General features: G+C 43.3%; 1 long non-coding RNA gene across 1 annotated transcript; it reads right to left on the bottom strand.

Annotated features, from left to right (window-relative positions):
* Window positions 1-2640: 2640 nt before the first annotated feature.
* On the bottom strand, window positions 2641-14431 carry LOC139172741 (uncharacterized). Its single transcript, XR_011559931.1, has 3 exons — window positions 14368-14431; window positions 13534-13627; window positions 2641-2711 (listed from the first exon to the last, which is right to left on the bottom strand). It is a non-coding gene; the product is annotated as an uncharacterized lncRNA (long non-coding RNA).
* Between the last annotated feature and the right edge of the window lie 8104 nt (window positions 14432-22535).

Raw genomic sequence — 22535 nt, 5'->3', positions numbered from 1 at the left:
GGGTAAAATGAGGACCCAGATTGATGGGGGCAATATGCTGATTCTGTAAACAGCTAAGAGAGCGCTGTAAAAGCACTATGAAGCAGTATATAAGTCTAAATGCTATTGCTATTCGTATTTTTTAAAATACAGTAATATTTATAGTTTATTAGATTTGTACGCTGCCCCTCTCTGAAGACTCGGGGCGGCTCACAGCATAGCAGTAATACAATACAATACAAATCTAATAATAAAAAATTAAATTCATTTAAAAAGACATTAATAACATAATATAACCCCTAACTATGCAGTCACGCACATTCAACCTAATCTGTCATACAGAAAGGCCAAAAACATAATAAAAAGGGGGAAAGATGGTAATTATCCCCACGCCTGGCGACAAAAGTGGGTCTTCAGCATTTTACGGAAGGTGAGGAGGGTGGGGGCTATTCGAATCTCTGGAGGGAGTTGATTCCAGAGAGAAGGCTCTTCCCCTGTGTCCCGCCAGCCGACATTGTTTGGTCGACGGGACCCAGAGAAGGCCAACTCTGTGGGACCTAATCGGCTGCTGAGATTCGTGCAATAATACCTCATCTTATGAACTTAATTGGTTCCGGGACAAGGTTCATAAGGTGAAAATTTCGTAAGATGAAACAATGTTTCCCATAGGAATCAATGGAAAAGCCAATAATACATGCAAGCCTATTAGGAAAATCCAAAACATTAAGGGTTAAAAAAAAAAAGCGGCGGGCAGACGAAGCTGAGGCAAACGGAGTGGAAGGAGGGACAACAAGAGTTGGCAAGAGGTGGCAGCCCCAACGAAACAAGGCGAAAAGAGCCTCTCTTGTGCTCCATGAGTCCCTGCCTCCCGTTTTTGTCCCCCCCCACTCTGCTCATCTCCCCCACCTTTCTCCACTCTTGAGCTCCAGGAGTCTTTGCCTCCCATTTTGTCTCCACCCTCTGCTCATCTCCTCCACACCTTTCTCCTCTCTTGAGTTCCATGAGTCTTTGCCTCCCATTTTTGTCCCCCCCTGCTCAGCTCCCACACAACTTTCTCCTCTCTTGAGCACCATGAGTCTTTGCCTCCCATTTTTGTCCCCCCTGTTCCTCTCCCCCACACCTTTCTCCTCTCTTGAGCTCCATGAGTCTTTGCCTTCCATTTTGTCCCCACCTCTGCTCATCTCCTCCACACCTTTCTCCTCTCGAGCTCCATGAGTCTTTGCCTCCCATTTTTGTCCCCCCTGCTCATCTCCCCCCACCTTTCTCCTCTTGAGCTCCATGAGTCTGCCTCCTGTTTTGTCCCCCCTGCTCATCTCCCCCACACCTTTCTCCTCTCTTGAGTTCCATGAGTCTTTGCCTCCCATTTTGTCCCCCCTGCTCCTCCCCCCACCTTTCTCCTCTTGAGCTTCATGAGTCTTTGCCTCCCGTTTTGTCCCCACTGCTCATCTCCCCCACCTTTCTCCTCTGTTGAGTTCCATGAGTCTTTGCCTCCCATTTTGTCCCCTCTGCTCATCTCCTCCACGCCTTTCTCCTCTTGAGCTTCGTGAGTCTTTTCCTCCTGTTTTGTCCCCCCTGCTCATCTCCCCCACCTTTCTCCTCTATTGAGTTCCATGAGTCTTTGCCTCCCATTTTGTCCCCCCTGCTCATCTCCCCCACACCTTTCTCCTCTCTTGAGTTCCATGAGTCTTTGCCTCCCATTTTGTCCCCTCTGCTCATCTCCTCCACACCTTTCTCCTCTTGAGCTCCATGAGTCTTTGCCTCCTGTTTTGTCCCCCCCTGCTCCTCTCCCCCACACCTTTCTCCTCTTGAATTCCAAGAGTCTTTGCCTCCCATTTTTGTCCCCCCCTGCTCATCTCCCCCCACCTTTCTCCTCTTGAGCTCCAGGAGTCTTTGCCTCCCATTTTTGTCCCCCCTGCTCAGCTCCCCCACACCTTTCTCCTCTCTTGAGCTCCATGAGTCTTTGCGTCCCATTTTTCCCCCCCTGCTCATCTCCCCCACCTTTCTCCTCTGTTGAGTTCCATGAGTCTTTGCCTCCCATTTTGTTCCCCATTGCTCATCTCTCCCACACCTTTCTCCTCTCTTGAGCTCCATGAGTCTTTGCCTTTGCCTCCCATTTTTGTCCCCTCTGCTCATCTCCCCTACACCTTTCTCCTCTCGAGCTCCATGAATCTTTCCCTCCTGTTTTTGTCCACCCCACTGTGCTCATTTTCCCCATGCAGTTTGGAAGGGGGAGTTTGTCACTGGGATTCAAAGTAGTGCTGGCAAAAATGAAGGAAATCCCAGGGAGGGGAGCCTCAGGAAAATCCCAGCAATGCAAAAATGGCTGGCAACGGAAGTTCGGATGTGGGGATTCCAAGGGAAATCCCAGCGCTTCAGGGCATCCCAGCGGTGGCGGTTCGGGTTCGTAAAGTGAAAATAGTTTGGAAGAGGCAAAACAATCTTAAATACCGGGTTAGTATCATGAAAAGTTCATATGAAGAGGGGTTCGTAAGATGAGGTATCACTGTATGTGCAATTTTTATTAAATCGGTTTTTTTGAACCTCATTTTTTAAATCTATAACAAAAATATTTCAAAGAAAAAGCAGTTTAAACAATATTATATTTTATTTGAGGCAAAAACATATAATGCATGTGGTTCTCTTTGAAGTTTTAAATACATCTTCCATCCCATTCTCTTGTCTACAGGATCAACATTTTATTCACAATGTCCAAAGCTGTTTCATAGAGCAGTCTGAAAAATAAAAGTAGTGAACAAGTGTATAAAGTATGAATGACAGTAAGTACTCTTATTTTTCACTAACTATAAACTTCTAATACAGAAATATCACCAAAAATAGTTACTTTATGGATCTATTGTTAGCAATAAGTCTATGGCTTAATGCTTCTGTTCCTAATTATGGATCTCATCTATTTGCAAGAACAGGCGAAAAAACTTTGAAGAGATGGGAGTTGTGTGCATATAGAAAGTAGAAGTTCTCTCCACTAAACCTATTTCACACTGCATCTCCAGATAAATATCACTGTATGTATGTAATGTTCAGCATACAACATCCTCTTTAAAAAAATTACCGTGTTTCCCCGAAAGTAAGACAGTGTCTTACTTTATTTTTATCCCCAAAATCCCCACTATGTCTTACTTTCGGGGTATATCTTATATTGTCCCGGGCACCGGGGCCAGCTCGTCTTCGGGCTTTGGCCCGGGCGAGGCCTCTTCGGGCGCCGGAGCTGGCAGCGACTTCCTGACGCGCTACTGGCTGGTGTCGTCTAAGCTCCGCAAGCGCTTCCTGCGCAAGCCCAACGTGTCGGAGGCGTCGGAGCAGTTCGCGGTGCTGGCGAGGGAGCTGCGCGCCCAGGAGAGTCTCCCTTACGCAGCCTGGTGCCAGCTGGCGGTGGCGCGCTGGCACCCAGAGCTTGGGCCACCTGGCGGGAGCGGCGGGCAAAGCGGCGGGGTCCAGCCCTCTAGCCGGCGCCTCGCCACCAGCTTTGCTGGGGTCAAGCGCCACGCCCGGCGGCAGGAACTGGACCCCGCTAGAGGGCTGGACCCCGCTGCTTTGCCGCCGCCGGCTTTGCTGGGGTCGAGCGCCACGCCCGGCGGCAGGAACTGCGGGGGGTAGCCGGCGTACACCCCAGCTAACGAGCCCGGGTAGCTCATGCCGGCCGGTGGCGGCAGCGGGAAAACGGTCTGGCCCGGCTTGTAAGGGGAGACGGGCGCCACCAAGCCGGCAGAGCCCCGCCTTGGAGTCCTTGTGGCTTTGGCTCAGCTCGACGGAGAGGCCGCTGGAAGAAGCCAAGCGGGACGCGCCGTCAGATGCGCCTTTGCCGCAGCTATCTGCCGCTTCTTTCTTCTCCGCCTCGCCTCCGCTACTCCCGACGCCGCCTTTGCTCTCCCCGCCGGGCAAGAGGCCGGGCGAGCAGGCTGAGGTGCTGGAACTGGGGCTGCCTGTCCTTGGCGTGAACGGCGGGCAGGTGGCGCTCGGCACCCGGAATCCCGTCTTCTCGCCACCGCCCGAGCTCCCTCCGGAGCCTGCCGCCGATGCCGCGCTTCCTCCGCCGGCCGAGGAGTCCTTATTATCCGCGCCGGGTTTGGAGTAAGGCTTGAAGCTGGACTTGTCCTCGGCGCCGATGTTGCTGAGCTTCAAGGGTCCGCCTTTGGACGTCTCTTTGTCGGCGACGCTGGACGTGACGCTGGAGAGCTTGGAAGAAGGCGACGGGTCTGGCTTGCCGATCTGGGAGCAGGTCTGCGCGAGGAGAGCCAGCGGGCTCTTCTTGGCATCCAGCTGCACGGGGCCGTAAGGGGAGAGGAGAGGAAAGAGAAAGCTGGCACCAGGATGCGTAAGGGAGACTCTCCTGGGCGCGAAGCTCCCTCGCCAGCGCCGCGAACTGCTCCAACGCCTCCGACACATTGGGCTTGCGCAGGAAGCGCAGTCGGAGCTCCCGCTCGTGCCACAGCCAGAGCCGCGCCGCTTTGGCCAGGGCCGCCGCCTCGTCCGACGGGTGACCCAAGCTCTGGGCGCAGCGCGCCACCGCCAGCTGGCACCAGGCTGCATAAGGGAGACTCTCCTGGATGCGCAGCTCCCTCGCTTTTAGTACCGTGTTTCCCCGAAAGTAAGACATATGTCTTACTTTTGGGGTACGGCTTATATTAGCCGACCCCCCTGAAACCCCTGATGCGTCTTACAATCGGGGGTGTCTTACTATCGGGGAAACATGGTAGAATGGGATGGGATAGGAAACGATGGAACAGAACAATTCTTTATTGGCCAAATGTGAGGAATTTGTTGCCAAGAGGTTTCAAAGTTCTTTTAACAATGAAATAGTGGATAAGCTCACAAATCCCAAACAAGGATTATTATAAACCCTCCCAATTAGCTCGATCACTGTGACTTGATTTGCAGCTTTAAGCTTTGATGAGTGAGTTCACATATTCCAATTAAATCAAAATGGAAGGACATGAGAGATTAACCTGGTCTTCCCAACTTGTGGACCAGAATTGCAGAATTCTACATCTGACATGGCCATTGCTTAAGACTCTTCGGAATTCGAGACTTCCGGTTTCGCTGAGGATCGCAGCGGAGTCTCTTGGCAGGGCTCTGCCTCGAGACCCCCTCCTACCCTCCCAGAGGTCGCCCTAGCGCGATCGGATCGAGTCCGGATGGCTCGATTCTAGAAAAGGGGATTCCCCTCTGCCCGGGGAGCCATCGCCGAGGCTCCGGGACAGAGGGTTCATCCTGCAGCTCTGGTGCAGGGAGCACCGGTCCTCTTCCAAGAGGACACGGCCATTGCGATCCCACCTAACCAGTGGGAAGCAAGAAACATCAAGAGAGTAAAAAGCAGAGAAACTGAACAACCCTAATCGAAAAAGGAATATTGCCAAAGAAGCTACAATTAAGGTAAAAAAATTTTCTATGTTCCATGCTAAACAAGAAGTTTAAAAAACAAGAAAATTGAATTGGAGTTTAAACGAAGGCGAAAGAGAAAGTTGTTAAAACAACATTGTATCCAGGCGCGAATTAACAGCCGGAACTTATTCTAACCACTTTCACTTGTTTTGAACTGTTAAATTTTTGCAAACAAGGAGATCCAGAAGATTTTAGAATGAGACATTAAAGGATTTATTATTTACAAAATGACATTATTTGGTTGAAAAAACTTTTTTTCCTTTTTTGAAACATTTTTGAAACATTTGGTTACGGAAAATTGAAAAATGAAGTCCGGGCTGGGATTTTTCTAGCGGAAGGACCAGACTGCTCACTATTTACCTACAAATTCTGAATAAATATATATAAAGAAAAAAAACTCTTTTCCTACATTTGAGAACTTTAAAATTTGGATTATTTAATCGACGTTTTTTTTTTATTATTCTGTTGGACTATTTCCATTGGATTTCGTTTGGATTAATAGCGGTTTGTGGATTAACAGCATTTTCGTTGGATTTACTGCGGAGATATTTCTTCCTGGGCTGTGAGAGACGGACCGACTTCATTTTAACTTCGTGAAATTAAACTGCATTTGCTTGGAAAATGTTTTATAAATTTTCTAAAGACTATACCTTTCTTCAAAAAACGGAATACCTTTGCAGTACTCATTAAGGGGTTTCTGACAACAAATTAGATCTTCAATCAATTGTTTTTTTTTTGCGTTTTCCCTTTGATAATTTTAATTTTTGAATTTTAATTCTATATTACATTATATTACAATTGGTTCTGTTTATGCATTGCTAAATTTTCTTTTGGTCTTTGGTCCCCTGTCCCTCCTAATTGAATAATAGTCTTTAACTCTGATTGCCCCCTTTCTTCACATGTTTTTACCCTCCTTCTCACTTTGCTGACTTTTCCTTCTTATCTTTGCTGCTGTGTTAAACTAACCTTTTCCCCCTTTTCCCCTTTTCTTCTTCATATCTTCTTGATATAAACTTTGACTAGTGTAATAAGAATTAATAAGTTGAGCATTAATTAGATATATTTTAAATTTTAAGAGTATTTGAAATTTAGCCTTTTATTTGAATTAGAACTTTCATTGCTATTAATTAATTGCTATTAATTTAGTATAACTGTTACTGTGGGTTTGGAATTTACAGAATCTCTTTACATACTGCTAACATAAAACAACACTAAATTTAAATCTGAAAATGTCAAGTTCTTCCACCCATACTAAAACAATCAAGAAGCAAACAACTGTTATTTCTTCCCCGCAAAGTTCACCACATCCATCTCCCGCACAGCAGACTTTATCTGCAACTATGTTCACCAAGGAAAAGGACAGGGAGAAACAACCATCTCTGGCTTCAATCCAAGAGGCATTAACAACATTAAATGACTTTATGCTAAAATCTCAACAAGATGCAACACAACAGAGAGATGAAATTAAAGCAGAGATGGCGGAAATGAAAGTTGACACAGGTGAAATGAAAGACCAGATGAAGGAGATTAAGCAAGCCTTGCAAGACAATGAAGTACGAATGAAGGCAGTGGAAGAAAAGGCGGAAAAGGTGGAGAAAAGAATTGGTCACTTGGAGGACAAAGCTGCTTCACGTTACAGAGGGTATGATGAATCAATTACACATCTGGAAATGCAACGTGCGTCATACGGACTTCGATTTCAAAACGTAATAGAAGAAAAAGATGAAGATTTAAAGGCCACTATGGCTGACATTATTGGGAAAATCCTCCAGATGGACCCAGATGACATAAAAAAAGAAATCGATGAAGTCTTCAGAATTTCTAACAGCTATATTCGCCGTTTTAATCTTCCACGCGAGATTCACATCAAATTTGTAAGAAAAAGCATGAGAGATGATATATTGCATTGGTCAAGAGCGGGACAACTACAACACCAAGGCAGAGAAATAAAAATATTAAAACAAATTCCAAGACGTGTTCGAGAGACTAGAAGAGACTATCATTTCTTGACCAAACTTCTGATTAAAGAAAACATAACTTTTCGTTGGCTTATTCCACAAGGTCTATCATTGACATGGAAATCAACGAGATATAAATTGGAGAATCTAGACCAAGCAAGAGACTTTTATGAAAACAGTGGAATATGCGAAATGGAACAGATAACAAAAGAACTGGAAGCAATGCAGGCCGAAGCCATGGGGGCACCTGCACAAGTGGAGGACCAGGACCAAGGGGCCAGAAGAAAGCAACCTCAACGCGAAACCAAGAAATACAACAAATGACTACATTGAGAGATTTAAAAATCTTTTCAGTAAATGTCAATGGACTTAATGAACCAAAAAAAAGAAAACAAATGTTTTCCAAAATTAAGAATCAAAAAGCTCAAATTGTGATACTCCAAGAAGTGCATATAAAAAAGAGTAATCGGAATTTATTGTTAAATAATAAAATTGGAAAGATGTATGCTGCATTAGCAGACCAAAAGAAAAGAGGAGTGGCAATGTATGTTGAGAGTTCTATAAATTCCAAACAATTATATAGTGATGATGAAGGTAGAATTTTGATTGTCCAGATTGATATTGAACCCAAATCGCTTGCTATTGTTTCTATATATGCCCCAAATGATGACCAAATTGCATTTTATGAAAAATTACATCAAAAAATTTTAGAATTAAATTTGGAAAATATGTTAATTATTGGAGATTTTAATGCCATAACAAATAGACAATTAGACCATTCGGGGGTGAAGAAAAGTTGTAAAAAGAAAAAAAAGAATTTATTGCCCTCAACTTTCCAAAAAATGAAAGCAGAATTGCTATTGAATGATATATGGAGGGAAAGGCATCCCCACAGCAGGCAATATACTTTTTACTCAAACCCCCACAAAATTTGGACTAGAATAGATATGGTGTGGGCTCCCAAAACAACAGCAGAGTACATACAAGACGTAGAAATAGATGTTAATACTTGGGCAGACCATAATCCAGTTATAGTCTATATGAGAAATATTAAAAAACATCGTAATTGGCAAATGAATAGAAATATTTTGAAAGAGAAAGAATATAAAGAATGGATTGAAAAGGAATTAAAAATATTTTTTGAAATTAATAAAAATACAGACACCACCCCTCAGAACTTGTGGGATGCAACTAAAGCATACATAAGAGGATTAACAATATCCTATACTGCAAAATATAATAAAGAAAGAAAAAGAAAATATGAACAATTAATAAATGAGTTAAAACAACTAGAGTTTCTATCACAACAAAATGTGAAAAATAAAGACTTGGGGGAAAAAATAAATTTAATTAAACACAAAATTAGATTACAAGAACAAAATCAGATACTGGAAAAAATAAAGAAAGCTAAGCAACAATATTTTGAACATGCCAATAAATCAGGTAGATGGTTAGCATATAAACTGAGAAAACAGAGACAATCTAAATTAATTAGAAAATTAGAAGATAAAGATGGAATAATAAAATATGATCCAGAGGGAAAAGCAAATATAGTTCAAAACTTTTTTAAAGAATTGTATAAAGATGATAATATTGAAGAAGAAGCCGTATTTAAATACCTAGAGAGTGCAGAGTTACCACAAATAACAGAAGAGCAACAAGAAAAGATGGAGAGTCCAATAACAATGGAAGAACTCCTTATAGTTATTAAAAAGCAGAAAAACAACAAAGCCACGGGACCGGACGCTATCCCGGCAGAGTGGTATAAAATAGAAAATGAAGTATTAAGAAATAATATGCTCCAAATTTTTAATGAATGTAGAGTGGATGGTAAAATTCCTAAATCATGGTCGGAATCTTTGATAACTTTAATTCACAAACCAGATACACCAAAAGAAAAAATTAAAAACTATAGACCAATATCTTTATTGAATGTAGACTATAAAATTTTTATAGCAATATATGCAGATAGATTGAAAAATGTGATAAATAGCAAAATTCACTCAGACCAAAATGGTTTCCTTCCAGGTAGACAAATTAAAAATAATCTTAGAACAATTATTAATGTATTAGAGTATTATGAGCAACATTCAGACAAAATATTATCTTTAATGTTCTTAGACGCTCAAAAAGCCTTTGATAACGTGAATTGGACATTTATAAAGATGCAATTAAATAAAATGAGATTCGGCCCCAAATTTGTTAATTTAATAGACGCTATTTATTCAGAACAAACGACAAAAATTATATTAAACAATGAACAATTAGAAGCGTTTAAAATAAATAAAGGAGTACAGCAAGGATGTCCCATATCACCTCTTCTTTTCATTATGACTTTAGAAGCACTCTTAATAAAAATAAGATCAGATCCAAAGATAAAAGGTTTAACAGTTAGAAAAGAGATATACAAAGTCCAGGCCTTTGCAGATGACTTGACTTTTATAATGGAAGATCCGTTAGTCACAGCACCAAGATTAATCCAAACAATAGAACAATATGGCAAGGTGGCAGGTTTGAAAATAAATAAAAATAAAACAAAAATTATAACTAAAAACATGAGTAAAATACAAGAAAGCAATTTAGAATGTATTACTGGAATGCAAATAGTTAAAAAAGTAAAATATTTGGGAATATGGCTAACAGCCAAAACAATAACATTAAAAAATGATAATTATATAAAAGTAATTAATGAAATTAAAAAGGATCTAGAAATATGGAACAATTTAAAAATATCATTTTTGGGAAGAATTGCTACGATCAAGATGAATATCTTACCTAAGGTATTATTTTTATTTCAAGTGATCCCAATTAATCCAGGGGCTAACTTTTTTAAAAACTTAACAAATGTGGTTAAAAAATTTTTATGGCAAGGGAAAAAGGCAAGAATTAAGATAAATATGTTAGAAGACATAAAAGAGAGGGGGGGTTTTGCGCTCCCAAATTGGAAATTATATTATCAGGCAGCCGCTTTAACATGGATTAAAAATTGGATAACTTTAGAGGACATGAGAACATCAATATTAGAAGGACATGACCTCATGCTTGGCTGGCATGCATTTGTGTGGTACGATAAAGATAAAAACCATTCTTACTTTAAAAGACACACGCTGAGAAAATATTTATTTGATGTCTGGAAAGACATAAAGAAAAACCACTTTTTAACAATTCCAGATTGGGTTACCCCCTTGGACGCAATAATACATCCAAATTCCATTAATGATACAAGAAATATAAGATATAAAGATTTGTTAGACAATCAAATGAAATTAAAATCTAGAATTAAACTACAAGATGAAGGGATACAAATTGATTGGTGGCATTACGCACAGATTAGATCCAGATATCAGAAAGATAGTACACTCTACATATTTAACAAAAGTAAAAACCTGTTAAGTGAGTTAATCACTAAAAACCACAACAGAGTAATTGGAAAAATATATAAATATTTGATTACCCACAAGAATATTGAATTAACATTAAAAGATAGTATGATACATTGGTGTAGAAAGATAGGTAAAGAAATTGATTTAGATACATGGGAGAAAGTTTGGATGTGTAACTGGAGAATGACAAAATCAGTTTCTTTGAAAGAGAACCAAATTAAAATGTTTTATAGATGGCATCTCCCACCAAGTAGATTAGCAAAAATGTTCCCAAAGACATCACCTCTGAGCTGGAAATGTAAGAAAGAAATAGGATCCTATTACCATCAATGGTGGACATGTAATAAAGCTAAAATGTATTGGAAAATGATAGAAAAAATGACAAAAGAAATTACAAAGCAGAAAATAGATTTCACCCCGGAGTTTTGTTTGCTAGGAATTACTAACCAAAATTATAAAAAAGAAATTTTGTACTTGATTATACATATTTTTACAGCGGCAAGGATTATATACGCGCAAAACTGGAAAGGGGAAGATATCCCCAAAGAAGAGGGAGTTATTGCAAAAATATTAGACTGCGCGGAAATGGACATGATGACAAGACGCTTGAATGAACAGGAAGAAACCAAATTTTACGCAACATGGAACAATGTTTATGAATGGATAGATAAGAATAAAAAAATAAAGAAAGAAGAGTAGCAATAAGTATAGATATTTTAGATGATTTTTTCGTATTAAGATTTATATTAGATTTAGTTTACATAGATAGAATAGAAATTTGTCTTTTCTAAAGATTTTTTTTTATTTGAAATTAATTAGAAATTTTTATATGACATTAAATTTTTTTACTAGATATTTTTTGTATTAGTAGCATTGAATTAGATATTCAACTGTGTATTCCTTTTTCTGTATCTGCAATTATACTTTTCAGAAGAGCAGGGATGATACATCCCTACATTGTATGTTAAATGTTTGTAAGTTTGTTTGTCATTTTAAAGAAAATTAATAAAAATATTTGAAAAAAAAAAAATTAAGACTCTTCGGAATTCACAAATATAGAAAAAGCCCAGATTTGGGACAGCTGGCTTGTGATTTGTATTAACTGTATTGACTATACTGAGATACCTTGCTGAACTGTGCTTTAACATCATGAAAAGAAAATAACATTTCTTTCTTCTTCTCTAATGTAGCAAAAAGAAGTGAACTTTTCTCCCCCATGAAGAAAAGTATGATCTATTAAAAGGAATTGTATGCTTCACATGAAAATAATCATAAATGTTGCTCAGCTTCTAGATCAATGTTTTTTGAGCTGCGGCACATTATTCACATTTACAAAATCCTGGGGAACATTGAGCAGGGGGGAGGGGGGCGCTAAAAATAGTTTGGACAAAAAAACCCTCTCTCTTCCTCCCTTTCGCTCTATTTCGCTCTCTCTCCCTCTTGCTCTCTCTTCCTTCCTTCCTCTTTCTTTCCCTCTCTCTCCATCCCTCTTTGTTTCTCCCTTCCTTCCACTTTTTTACTCTCTTTCTCTCTCCCTCCTTCCCTCCCTCTATGTCTTTCCCTCACCCTCCTTCCCCCTCTTTCTCTCTCTCTCTTGCTGTCTTTCTCTCTCCCCCTCTCTTGCTATCTCTCTCTTTCTCTCTCTCTTTTTTGCTTTCTCTCTCTTTCTCTCTCTCCCCCCTCTCCCTCTCTTGCCATCTCTTTCTTTCTCTCTTTTTTGCTTTATCTCTTTCTCTTTCCCCCCTCTCTCTCTTGCTATCTCTTTCTCTCTCTTGCTATCTCTCTCTCTCTCCCTCCCCCTCTCTCTTTCTCTCTCCCTCTCTTGCTATCTCTTTCTCTCTCTTGCTATCTCTTTCTCTCGCTTTTGCTTTCTCTCTTTCTCTCTCCCCCTCTCTCCCTCTCTTTCTCTCTCTTGCTATTTCTCTCTCTCTCTCTTTCTTTCTCTCTCTCTTTCTTGTGCACCACACCGCAGCAGCGGCATTGGGCAGTAGCCATGGAGCGGCGGCAGGGTGGTCAGCTGTGAGGCGGAGCTCCAGAACGGAGGCACCGACGACGACGGCTGGACATGTTGCTAGACGCTGTACATGCTGGTGTTGCGCTGGGCATGGGCGTGGGGCTGGAGCCTCCGTCCCGGCCCAGCCAGCAGGCAAGTGCCAGCCACGCAACACCAGCATGTACGGCGTACAGCAACATGTCCAGCCGCTGCTTTCGGTGCCTCCGTTCCAGAGCTCCGCCTCACAGCTGACCACCCTGCCACCTCCCCACGGCTACTGCTCAATGCCGCTGCTGCCACCGCCATCCTGCTGCCGCCGCCCTCCCGCCGGGCCCCAAAGCTCACCTGCTGCCGCCGCCAGGGAAGCTCCAGCCAGGCGGGGCACTGCAGCTGCCGGAAAACATGGAAGGCGCGGACAAGGAAGTTCAGCTTCCGGTCTCACAACTTTTTGCTCTTCGCACTCTCAGCAAAAAGTTGCGGGACCAGAAGCTGACCTTCCTTCTTCATGGCACACCCGGCCATGTCTCGCGGCACACTAGTGTGCCGCGGCACAGTGGTTGGGAAACACTGTTCTAGATGAAACTCAATACTGGTCTACCAATGGCAAAAAATCATTAAAAAAAATTCATTACTTATTTTTCTTATTAAGCTGTTAACACTACTGTGTGATTTTACAGTCCAGCCGCCCTGAGTCCCATTGGGATTGGGCAGCATAGAAGTCAATTAATAAATAATAAATAAATAAATAGAAATCATGCATCCCCCCCTCACAAATATATAAAACAGAATTTTTAAAAGAAATAAAATCCCTTGAAATTACCTTTCAGTGCGTTCCTTGGTAGTTTTGCTGTATACTGTTATTTTTTCCTGAAGAGTAGCTGCAATGGTGTTTATATTGGATTTTTTTTGTTTACCTGTCAAAAATACATGATTATGCCGAAGACCTTTGAGAAATATGTTTGTTCTCTATTGCAGCAGATTAGAAACTCAAGGTTTCTCTTCTTCTCCATTAGCAATATCTTCTAAACCTATTACTGGTAGTCCTCAACTTATAACTGGTTGCAACCAATCTGCTTTTATACCCACCTGCAGCAACCCACCGATGTGATAAAATTGATGTTTTTTGCTGAAAACCAGTATTAGAAACATTGACAGCAGAAAAAGACCTCATGGTCCATCTAGTCTACCCTTATACTATTTCCTGTATTTTATCTTAGGGTGGAAATATGTTTATCCCAGGCATGTTTAAATTCAGTTACTGTGGATTTACCAACCATGTCTGCTGGAAGTTTGTTGCAAGCATCTACTATTCTTTCAGTAAAATAATATTTTCTCACGTTGCTTCTCATCTTTCCCCCAACTAACCTCAGATTATGCCCCCTTGTTCTTGTGTTCACTTTCCTATTAAAAACCCTTCCCTCCTGAACCTTATTTAACCCTTTAACACATTTAAATGTTTTGATTATGTCCCCACCCTTTCCCTTCTGTCCTCCAGGCTATACAGATTGAGTTCATTAAGTCTTTCCTGATAAGTTTTATGCTTAAGACCTTCCACCATTTTTGTAGCCCGTCTTTGGAGCTGTTTAATTTTATCAATATCTTTTTGGAGGTGAGGTCTCCAGAACCGAACACAGTATTGCAAATGTGGTCTCACCAGTGCTCTATACAGCGGGATCACAATCTCCCTCTTCCTGCTTGCTATACCTGTCAACCTTCACTGTGCTGCTGCATTCTTTCGCTTGGTTGTCATAGAGATGGGGAGGGGTAGATTCAAGGGGGGGTTGGGAAGTGTGCAGGAGGAGAGTTAACTTTCGATTTCCCAGGTGCCAGGAGGAGTCTGTTAGATGGAAAATTCCTGAAATGTGACGGGAGGAGCAACATGTGGCACCTGATGCATCTGGACACTGGAGATTGGGCAAATGCCCAACAGGGGGTGGATAGGGGGTTTTTGATATGTGTGTAACGTGCCATTTTCCCTCAGACTTTGCTTTACTTTCGATGCTTCAAGTTCTGATTTTGATAAATTCACTTTGAACCTTAATAAAAGGAGTCTGAGTTTTATTTGTCTGAATTCTGACTGGCAGCCTTGACAATACCTCTAGCTATGAAGCCAAGCATTCTACTTGCTTTCCCTACTGCCCAGATTAGAGAGTTTTGGGGTATTACTCACCTTTAATTAAGTCAACAATGTACACACCAGTAGTAAGGCTAATAATTCCTTCACCTTCTTCAGACTTAATGTATTCCAGTAATTCATTTAGAAAAGACCTGAATAAAATAGGCATGAAATATACAAAAACATGAACTGTACAGAAATTAAAGACAAACAGATTAACTGTCAAAGTATGAATTCATGACCGGGCAGAATGTTTAGATTTTAGAACCTTTTATGAAGTCTTCATAAGACTTAGGTTCTAGACATTTTCTTCTATTTGCTCTTATTCTGCTGTATTCAGCAGCCTTTTGAAGCACATTTCTTCCTCTAAAGACATTCTTCCACCTTTAGCCTTCAAGCCATAAGCCTCTCTGATTCACAATCTCTTCTGCTACTTCTTCTAACAGAATAAAAGGCATTTTATTTCTAGAATTTAATTTATGCTTTTGAAAAAGTATGGGGGTTCTGGAATTGAGAATCACAAAATCAGCAAGTCTCCAGAGATCAAAATCTATATTCAGATGAGGAAATAGAATTCCATATTTATTTAGCTGATCTGAGGCTTTAGTAGCATCAAAAGGTTTGCAATATCCTTTCAATTAAAAAAACTCCTTTTATATGAGAGAGAAAGAGAGACAGAGACGGTGGGAGAAAGAGAGAGAGACAGAGAGATGGGGGGAGGGGGGGAGAGACAGAGAAAGAGATGGAGGGAGAGAAAGAGAGGGGAGAGAGATAGAGACAGAGAGGCAGATATTGTTATACTGAAACTGGTCTCCACTTCCCAGCTTTGGAGCATGACTAATTGGCTGGAATAGCAACACAGATAATCTAAAACTTGATGTTATCAACACCTTATATTCCAGAGAAGCTACATAGCAGATGTAGATCTTTGTACAACTGTAAAATCAATCTGCCTGGAACACTGCTCTGTACTAATTATTTCAAGAGGCCCTTTGCTTCTATTTTTCATGCTAAATGTAATAAAAATGACTGTTTAGAATCCATTTTTAACAGCATTTAATGAATCTTCAGTATAAACTACTAAATTGCAGATCTTACTTTAAGAAAGGGCTACCTACAAGTAGACCGCAATTATGAGATTCTAGAAGTATCTGTAGGATATATTCAGTAGTTCAAAAAAAGCTAAAATATAGATCAACTCAAAACTTTAGATACAAAAGTTGGTCAACAGCATGCCTATTGAGGACAGAAACAATACTGTGGGAAAATAGAAAAACTGAACTAAACATCCCCACCTAAAAGAGAGCTTACCTAGTCACTTTTTCTGATTTCCTCACAATCGCCAGTAAAGTGCTTGAAAGTGGTGGGAGATTTGAGAATGTCATAGGTGCTACTAGTTCTTCTGGTTTTTCTATATGCGACACCTAAAACAAAGGAAATATGAAGAAGTGCGTCTAGCAAATCAGAAGAAAAACAATTGACTTGATAAGGAGTCAAACAAGGAGACTTGATAGCTGTCTAAAAATATCTGAAGCAGAGGGATCAGCATTGTTCTCATTAGCACATGGAAGGACTAGAAACAATGGAATGAAACTGCAAGGGAGTCGATTTGGATTAGATGTCAGAAAAAACTTTCTAACGGTAAGGGTGATAAACTGGTGGAACAGTTTGCAACAGGAGATGGTGAGCTCGCCTTCACTGGAAGTCTTCAGAGACTGGAGAGTCATCTTTCTGGGATGGTTTAATGCAGTGGCTCTCAACCAGGGGGTCAGGACCGCTTTCGGGGTCGAATGACTATTTCATGGGGGTCGCCTGAGACCCTGAGAAAAGACAAATTTCTCCTGGTATTAGGAACTAAAGCTTCTATTATGGCATCTTGGCATATTTTTACAATCTGACCAATCAGGCATTTACAGTACGGGTGTCTCTCTGACCTTCCTGCCAATCAGCTCAAAGCTTTGTTGGGAGAATTGGGGCTAGACTTATGGTTGGGGGTTACCACAATACAAGGAACTGTATTAAGGGGTCGCGGTCTTAGAAAGGTTGAGAACCCCACTGGTTTAATGAATCCTGCTTAAGAGCTGACATCCAGAAGGAGCCAGGCACGTGCTTCCTTGTCTCTTCCAAATGCGCCCATCTCTCCCTTGGCGGAGGAGAGGGAGCGCACATAAGACACAGCACTAGAAGGAACTTTTTGGCTGCATGCTAAATGCAGGAAATCTTTCCCCTTCCGCTCCAAGAGTCTCATGAACACTCATTTCTGGCAGAGTTTTGAACAGAGAAAAGTTTCTTGCATTCAGTGTGTAGCCAAAAGGTTTCTCCTCCTCCTGCTGTGTCTTACGTGCCCACTTCTCTCCCCTACTCCACCAAGGGAGAGGGGCTGTGTTTGGAAGAGACAAGTAAGCACTGCCTAGCTCAGCTAGAAATTTGGCTATCAGCTTGGCTTCCTTAGGCAGCCCGCAAGAGCTTCTTCCCCCTCCTGCTTCGTGTGAGTCAGTGGTGGGGGAAGATCAGTGGATACCGCACCGAGGAATGGGTAGCTGTTCCTGCAAGGTATTTCCATGCACCGCCCTTGCCTGCATCCTCCGCAAGAGGGCAGGTTAAGGATGAGCAGCCTGAGCCGGTGAGCGAACAAGAAAGGTGGTGATGGGAGGAATAGCTGAGAGAGTGGCAACAGGGACATCTGCTGCTGAAGCCCTGCACTTGTGGGTTTGCTGTTCCAGAACGGTTTCACCACCACTTCACAGGCAGGAGTGCATTTCAAATTGCCATAGACAGAGCCCAGAGGATCCAACTAGTCCCATGGGGTGGGTGTGCGCTCCTGTCTTTTGCTTGCTCTCATTTCCCAACCAGGAGCTGCTCTTTTTCTGGTGGGCATTCTTTTGGCCAGAAGAGAGAGAGCTACCTCTGGCAGCGTTTTGAAATGCGCTTTTGCCTGCGAGGAGACAGTGAGGCAGGGATCGATCGCCTCCTCTTCCTCACAGGCAGGAGTGTGTTTCAAACTGCCATAGGTAGAGCCCAGGGCAGCCAAGCTAGTCATAACGGTCACCCCCAACTGTCATAACTGACATCCCCCACTGTCATAACTGACACGCCCAAATGTCATAACTGACATGCCCAACTGTCATAACTGACATCCCCAACTGTCATAACGGTCACCCCCAACTGTTATAACTGACATCCACCACTGTCATAACTGACACGCCCAACTGTCATAACTGAAACGCTCAACTGTCATAACTGACACCCCCAACTGTCATAACGGTCACCCCCAACTGTCATAACTGACACGCCCAACTGTCATAACTGACACGGCCAACTGTCATAACTGACACGCCCAACTGTCATAACTGACATCCCCAACTGTCATAACTGGCATCCCCAACTGTCATAACTGACACCCCCAACTGTCATAACTGACACCCCCAACTGTCATAACTGACATCCCCAACTGTCATAACGGACACCCACAACTGTCATAATTGACATCCCCAACTATTATAACGGTCACCCCCAACTGTCATAACTGACATCCCCCACTGTCATAACTGACACCCCCAACTGTCATAACTGACACGCCCAACTGTCATAACTGACATCCCCCACTGTCATAACTGACACGCCCAACTGTCATAACGGTCACCCCCAACTGTCATAACTGACATCCCCCACTGTCATAACTGACACGCCCAACTGTCATAACTGACACGCCCAACTGTCATAACTGACATCCCCAACTGTCATAACGGTCACCCCCAACTGTCATAACTGACATCCACCACTGTCATAACTGACACGCCCAACTGTCATAACTGACACGCTCAACTGTCATAACTGACACCCCCAACTGTCATAACGGTCATCCCCAACTGTCAAAACTGACATGCCCAACTGTCATAACTGACACGCCCAACTGTCATAACTGACACGCCCAACTGTCATAACTGACATCCCCAACTGTCATAACTGACATCCCCAACTGTCATAACTGACACCCCCAACTGTCATAACTGACACCCTCAACAGTTATAACTGACACCCCCAACTGTCATAACGGTCAGTTCCAACTGTCATAACTGACATCCCCAACTGTCATAACGGTCACCCCCAACTGTCATAACTGACAACCCCAAGTGTCATAACGGACACCCCCAACAGTCATAATGGTCACCCCCAACTGTCATAACTGACAACCCCAAGTGTCATAACGGACACCCCCAACTGTCATAACTGACAACCCCAAGTGTCATAACGGACACCCCCAACAGTCATAATGGTCACCCCCAACTGTCATAACTGACATCCCCAACTGTCATAACGGTCACCCCCAATTGTCATAACTGACACCCCCAACTGTCATAACTAACATCCCCAAGTGTCATAACGGACACCCCCAACTGTCATAACTGACACCCCCAACTGTCATAACGGTCACCCCCAATTGTCATAACTGACACCCCCAACTGTCATAACTGACATCCCCAAGTGTCATAAGGGACACCCCCAACTGTCATAACTGACACTCCCAACTGTCATAACTGACATCCCCAACTGTCATAACTGACATCCCCCACTATCATAACTGACATCCCCCACTGTCATAACTGACACGCCCAACTATCATGACTGACACGCCCAACTGTCATAACTGACACCCCCAACAGTCATAACGGTCACCCCCAACTGTCATAACTGACATCCCCCACTGTCATAACTGACACGCCCAACTGTCATAACTGACATCCCCCACTGTCATAACTGACACGCCCAACTGTCATTACCGTCACCCCCAACTGTCATAACTGACATCCCCCACTGTCATAACTGACACGCCCAAATGTCATAACTGACACGCCCAACTGTCATAACTGACATCCCCAACTGTCATAACGGTCACCCCCAACTGTCATAACTGACATCCACCACCGTCATAACTGACACGCCCAACTGTCATAACTGACACGCTCAACTGTCATAACTGACACCCCCAACTGTCATAACGGTCACCCCCAACTGTCATAACTGACACGCCCAACTGTCATAACTGACATGCCCAACTGTCATAACTGACATCCCCAACTGTCATAACTGACATCCCCAACTGTCATAACAGACATCCCCAAGTGTCATAACGGGCACCCCCAACTGTCATAATTGACATCCCCAACTGTTATAACGGTCACCCCCAATTGTCATAACTCACACCCCCCACTGTCATAACTGACACGCCCAACTGTCATAACGGTCACCCCCAACTGTCATAACTGACATCCCCCACTGTCATAACTGACACCCTCAACTGTTATAACTGACACCCCCAACTGTCATAACGGTCACCCCCAACTGTCATAACTGACAACCCCAAGTGTCATAACGGACACCCCCAACAGTCATAATGGTCACCCCCAACTGTCATAACTGACAACCCCAAGTGTCATAACGGACACCCCCAACTTTCATAACTGACATCCCCAACTGTCATAACGGTCACCCCCAATTGTCATAACTGACACCCCCAACTGTCATAACTGACATCCCCAAGTGTCATAACGGACACCCCCAACTGTCATAACTGACACTCCCAACTGTCATAACTGACACCCCCAACTGTCATAACGGTCACCCCCAATTGTCATAACTGACACCCCCAACTGTCATAACTGACATCCCCAAGTCTCATAACAGACACCCCCAACTGTCATAACTGACACTCCCAACTGTCATAACTGACATCCCCAACTGTCATAACTGACATCCCCCACTATCATAACTGACATCCCCCACTGTCATAACTGACACGCCCAACTGTCATAACTGACATCCCCCACTGTCATAACTGACATGCCCAACTGTCATAACTGACATCCCCCACTGTCATAACTGACACGCCCAACTGTCATAACTGACATCCCCCACTGTCATAACTGACACGCCCAAATGTCATAACTGACACGCCCAACTGTCATAACTGACATCCCCAACTGTCATAACGGTCACCCCCAACTGTCATAACTGACATCCACCACCGTCATAACTGACACGCCCAACTGTCATAACTGACACGCTCAACTGTCATAACTGACACCCCCAACTGTCATAACGGTCACACCCAACTGTCATAACTGACACGCCCAACTGTCATAACTGACACGCCCAACTGTCATAACTGACATGCCCAACTGTCATAACTGACATCCCCAACTGTCATAACTGACATCCCCAACTGTCAGAACAGACAGCCCCAAGTGTCATAACGGACACCCCCAACTGTCATAATTGACATCCCCAACTGTTATAATGGTCACCCCCAATTGTCATAACTCACACCCCCACTGTCATAACTGACACACCCAAATGTCATAACTGACACGCCCAACTGTCATAACTGACATCCCCAACTGTCATAACGGTCACCCCCAACTGTCATAACTGACATCCACCACCGTCATAACTGACACGCCCAACTGTCATAACTGACATCCCCAACTGTCATAACGGTCACCCCCAACTGTCCTAACTGACACCCCAAACTGTCATAACTGACACGCCCAACTGTCATAACTGACACCCGAAACTGTCATAACTGACACGCCCAACTGTCATAACTGACACGCCCAACTGTCGTAACTGACACCGCCAACTGTCATAACTGACATCCCCCACTGTCATAACTGACACGCCCAACTGTCATAACTGACACGCCCAACTGTCATAACTGACACCCCCAACTGTCATAACTGACATCCCCCACTGTCATAACTGACACCCCCAACTGTCATAACTGTGACACCCAGTTGTCATAACTGACATCCCCAACTGTCATAACTGACACCCTCAACTGTTATAACTGACACCCCCAACTGTCATAACGGTCACCCCCAACTGTCATAACTGACACGCCCAACTGTCATAACTGACATCCCCCACTGTCATAACTGACACGCCCAACTGTCATAACGGTCACCCCCAACTGTCATAACAGACATCCCCCACTGTCATAACTGACACGCCCAACTGTCATAACTGACACGCCCAACTGTCATAACTGACATCCCCAACTGTCATAACGGTCACCCCCAACTGTTATAACTGACATCCACACCTGTCATAACTGACACGCCCAACTGTCATAACTGACACGCTCAACTGTCATAACTGACACCCCCAACTGTCATAACGGTCACCCCCAACTGTCATAACTGACACGCCCAACTGTCATAACTGACACGCCCAACTGTCATAACTGACACCCCCAACTGTCATAACTGACACCCCCAACTGTCATAACTGACATCCCCAAGTGTCATAACGGACACCCCCAACTGTCATAACTGTGTCACCCAGCTGTCATAACTGACACGCCCAACTGTCATAACTGACACCCCCAACTGTCATAACTGTGACACCCAGCTGTCATAACTGACATCCGCAACTGTCATAACTGACACCCTCAACTGTTATAACTGACACCCCCAACTGTCATAACGGTCACCCCCAAATGTCATAACTGACATCCCCCACTGTCATAACTGACACGCCCAACTGTCATAACTGACACGCCCAACTGTCATAACTGACATCCCCCACTGTCATAAGTGACACGCCCAACTGTCATAACGGTCACCCCCAACTGTCATAACTGACATCCCCCACTGTCATAACTGACACGCCCAACTGTCATAACTGACACGCCCAACTGTCAAAAC

The sequence above is a fragment of the Erythrolamprus reginae genome, chromosome 10, assembly GCF_031021105.1.
Source record: "Erythrolamprus reginae isolate rEryReg1 chromosome 10, rEryReg1.hap1, whole genome shotgun sequence".
In the NCBI taxonomy this organism is placed as follows: Eukaryota; Metazoa; Chordata; class Lepidosauria; order Squamata; family Dipsadidae; genus Erythrolamprus; species Erythrolamprus reginae.
The sequence above is the reverse complement of the archived record's forward strand: the minus strand, read 5'-3'. Positions and strand labels throughout refer to the sequence as shown.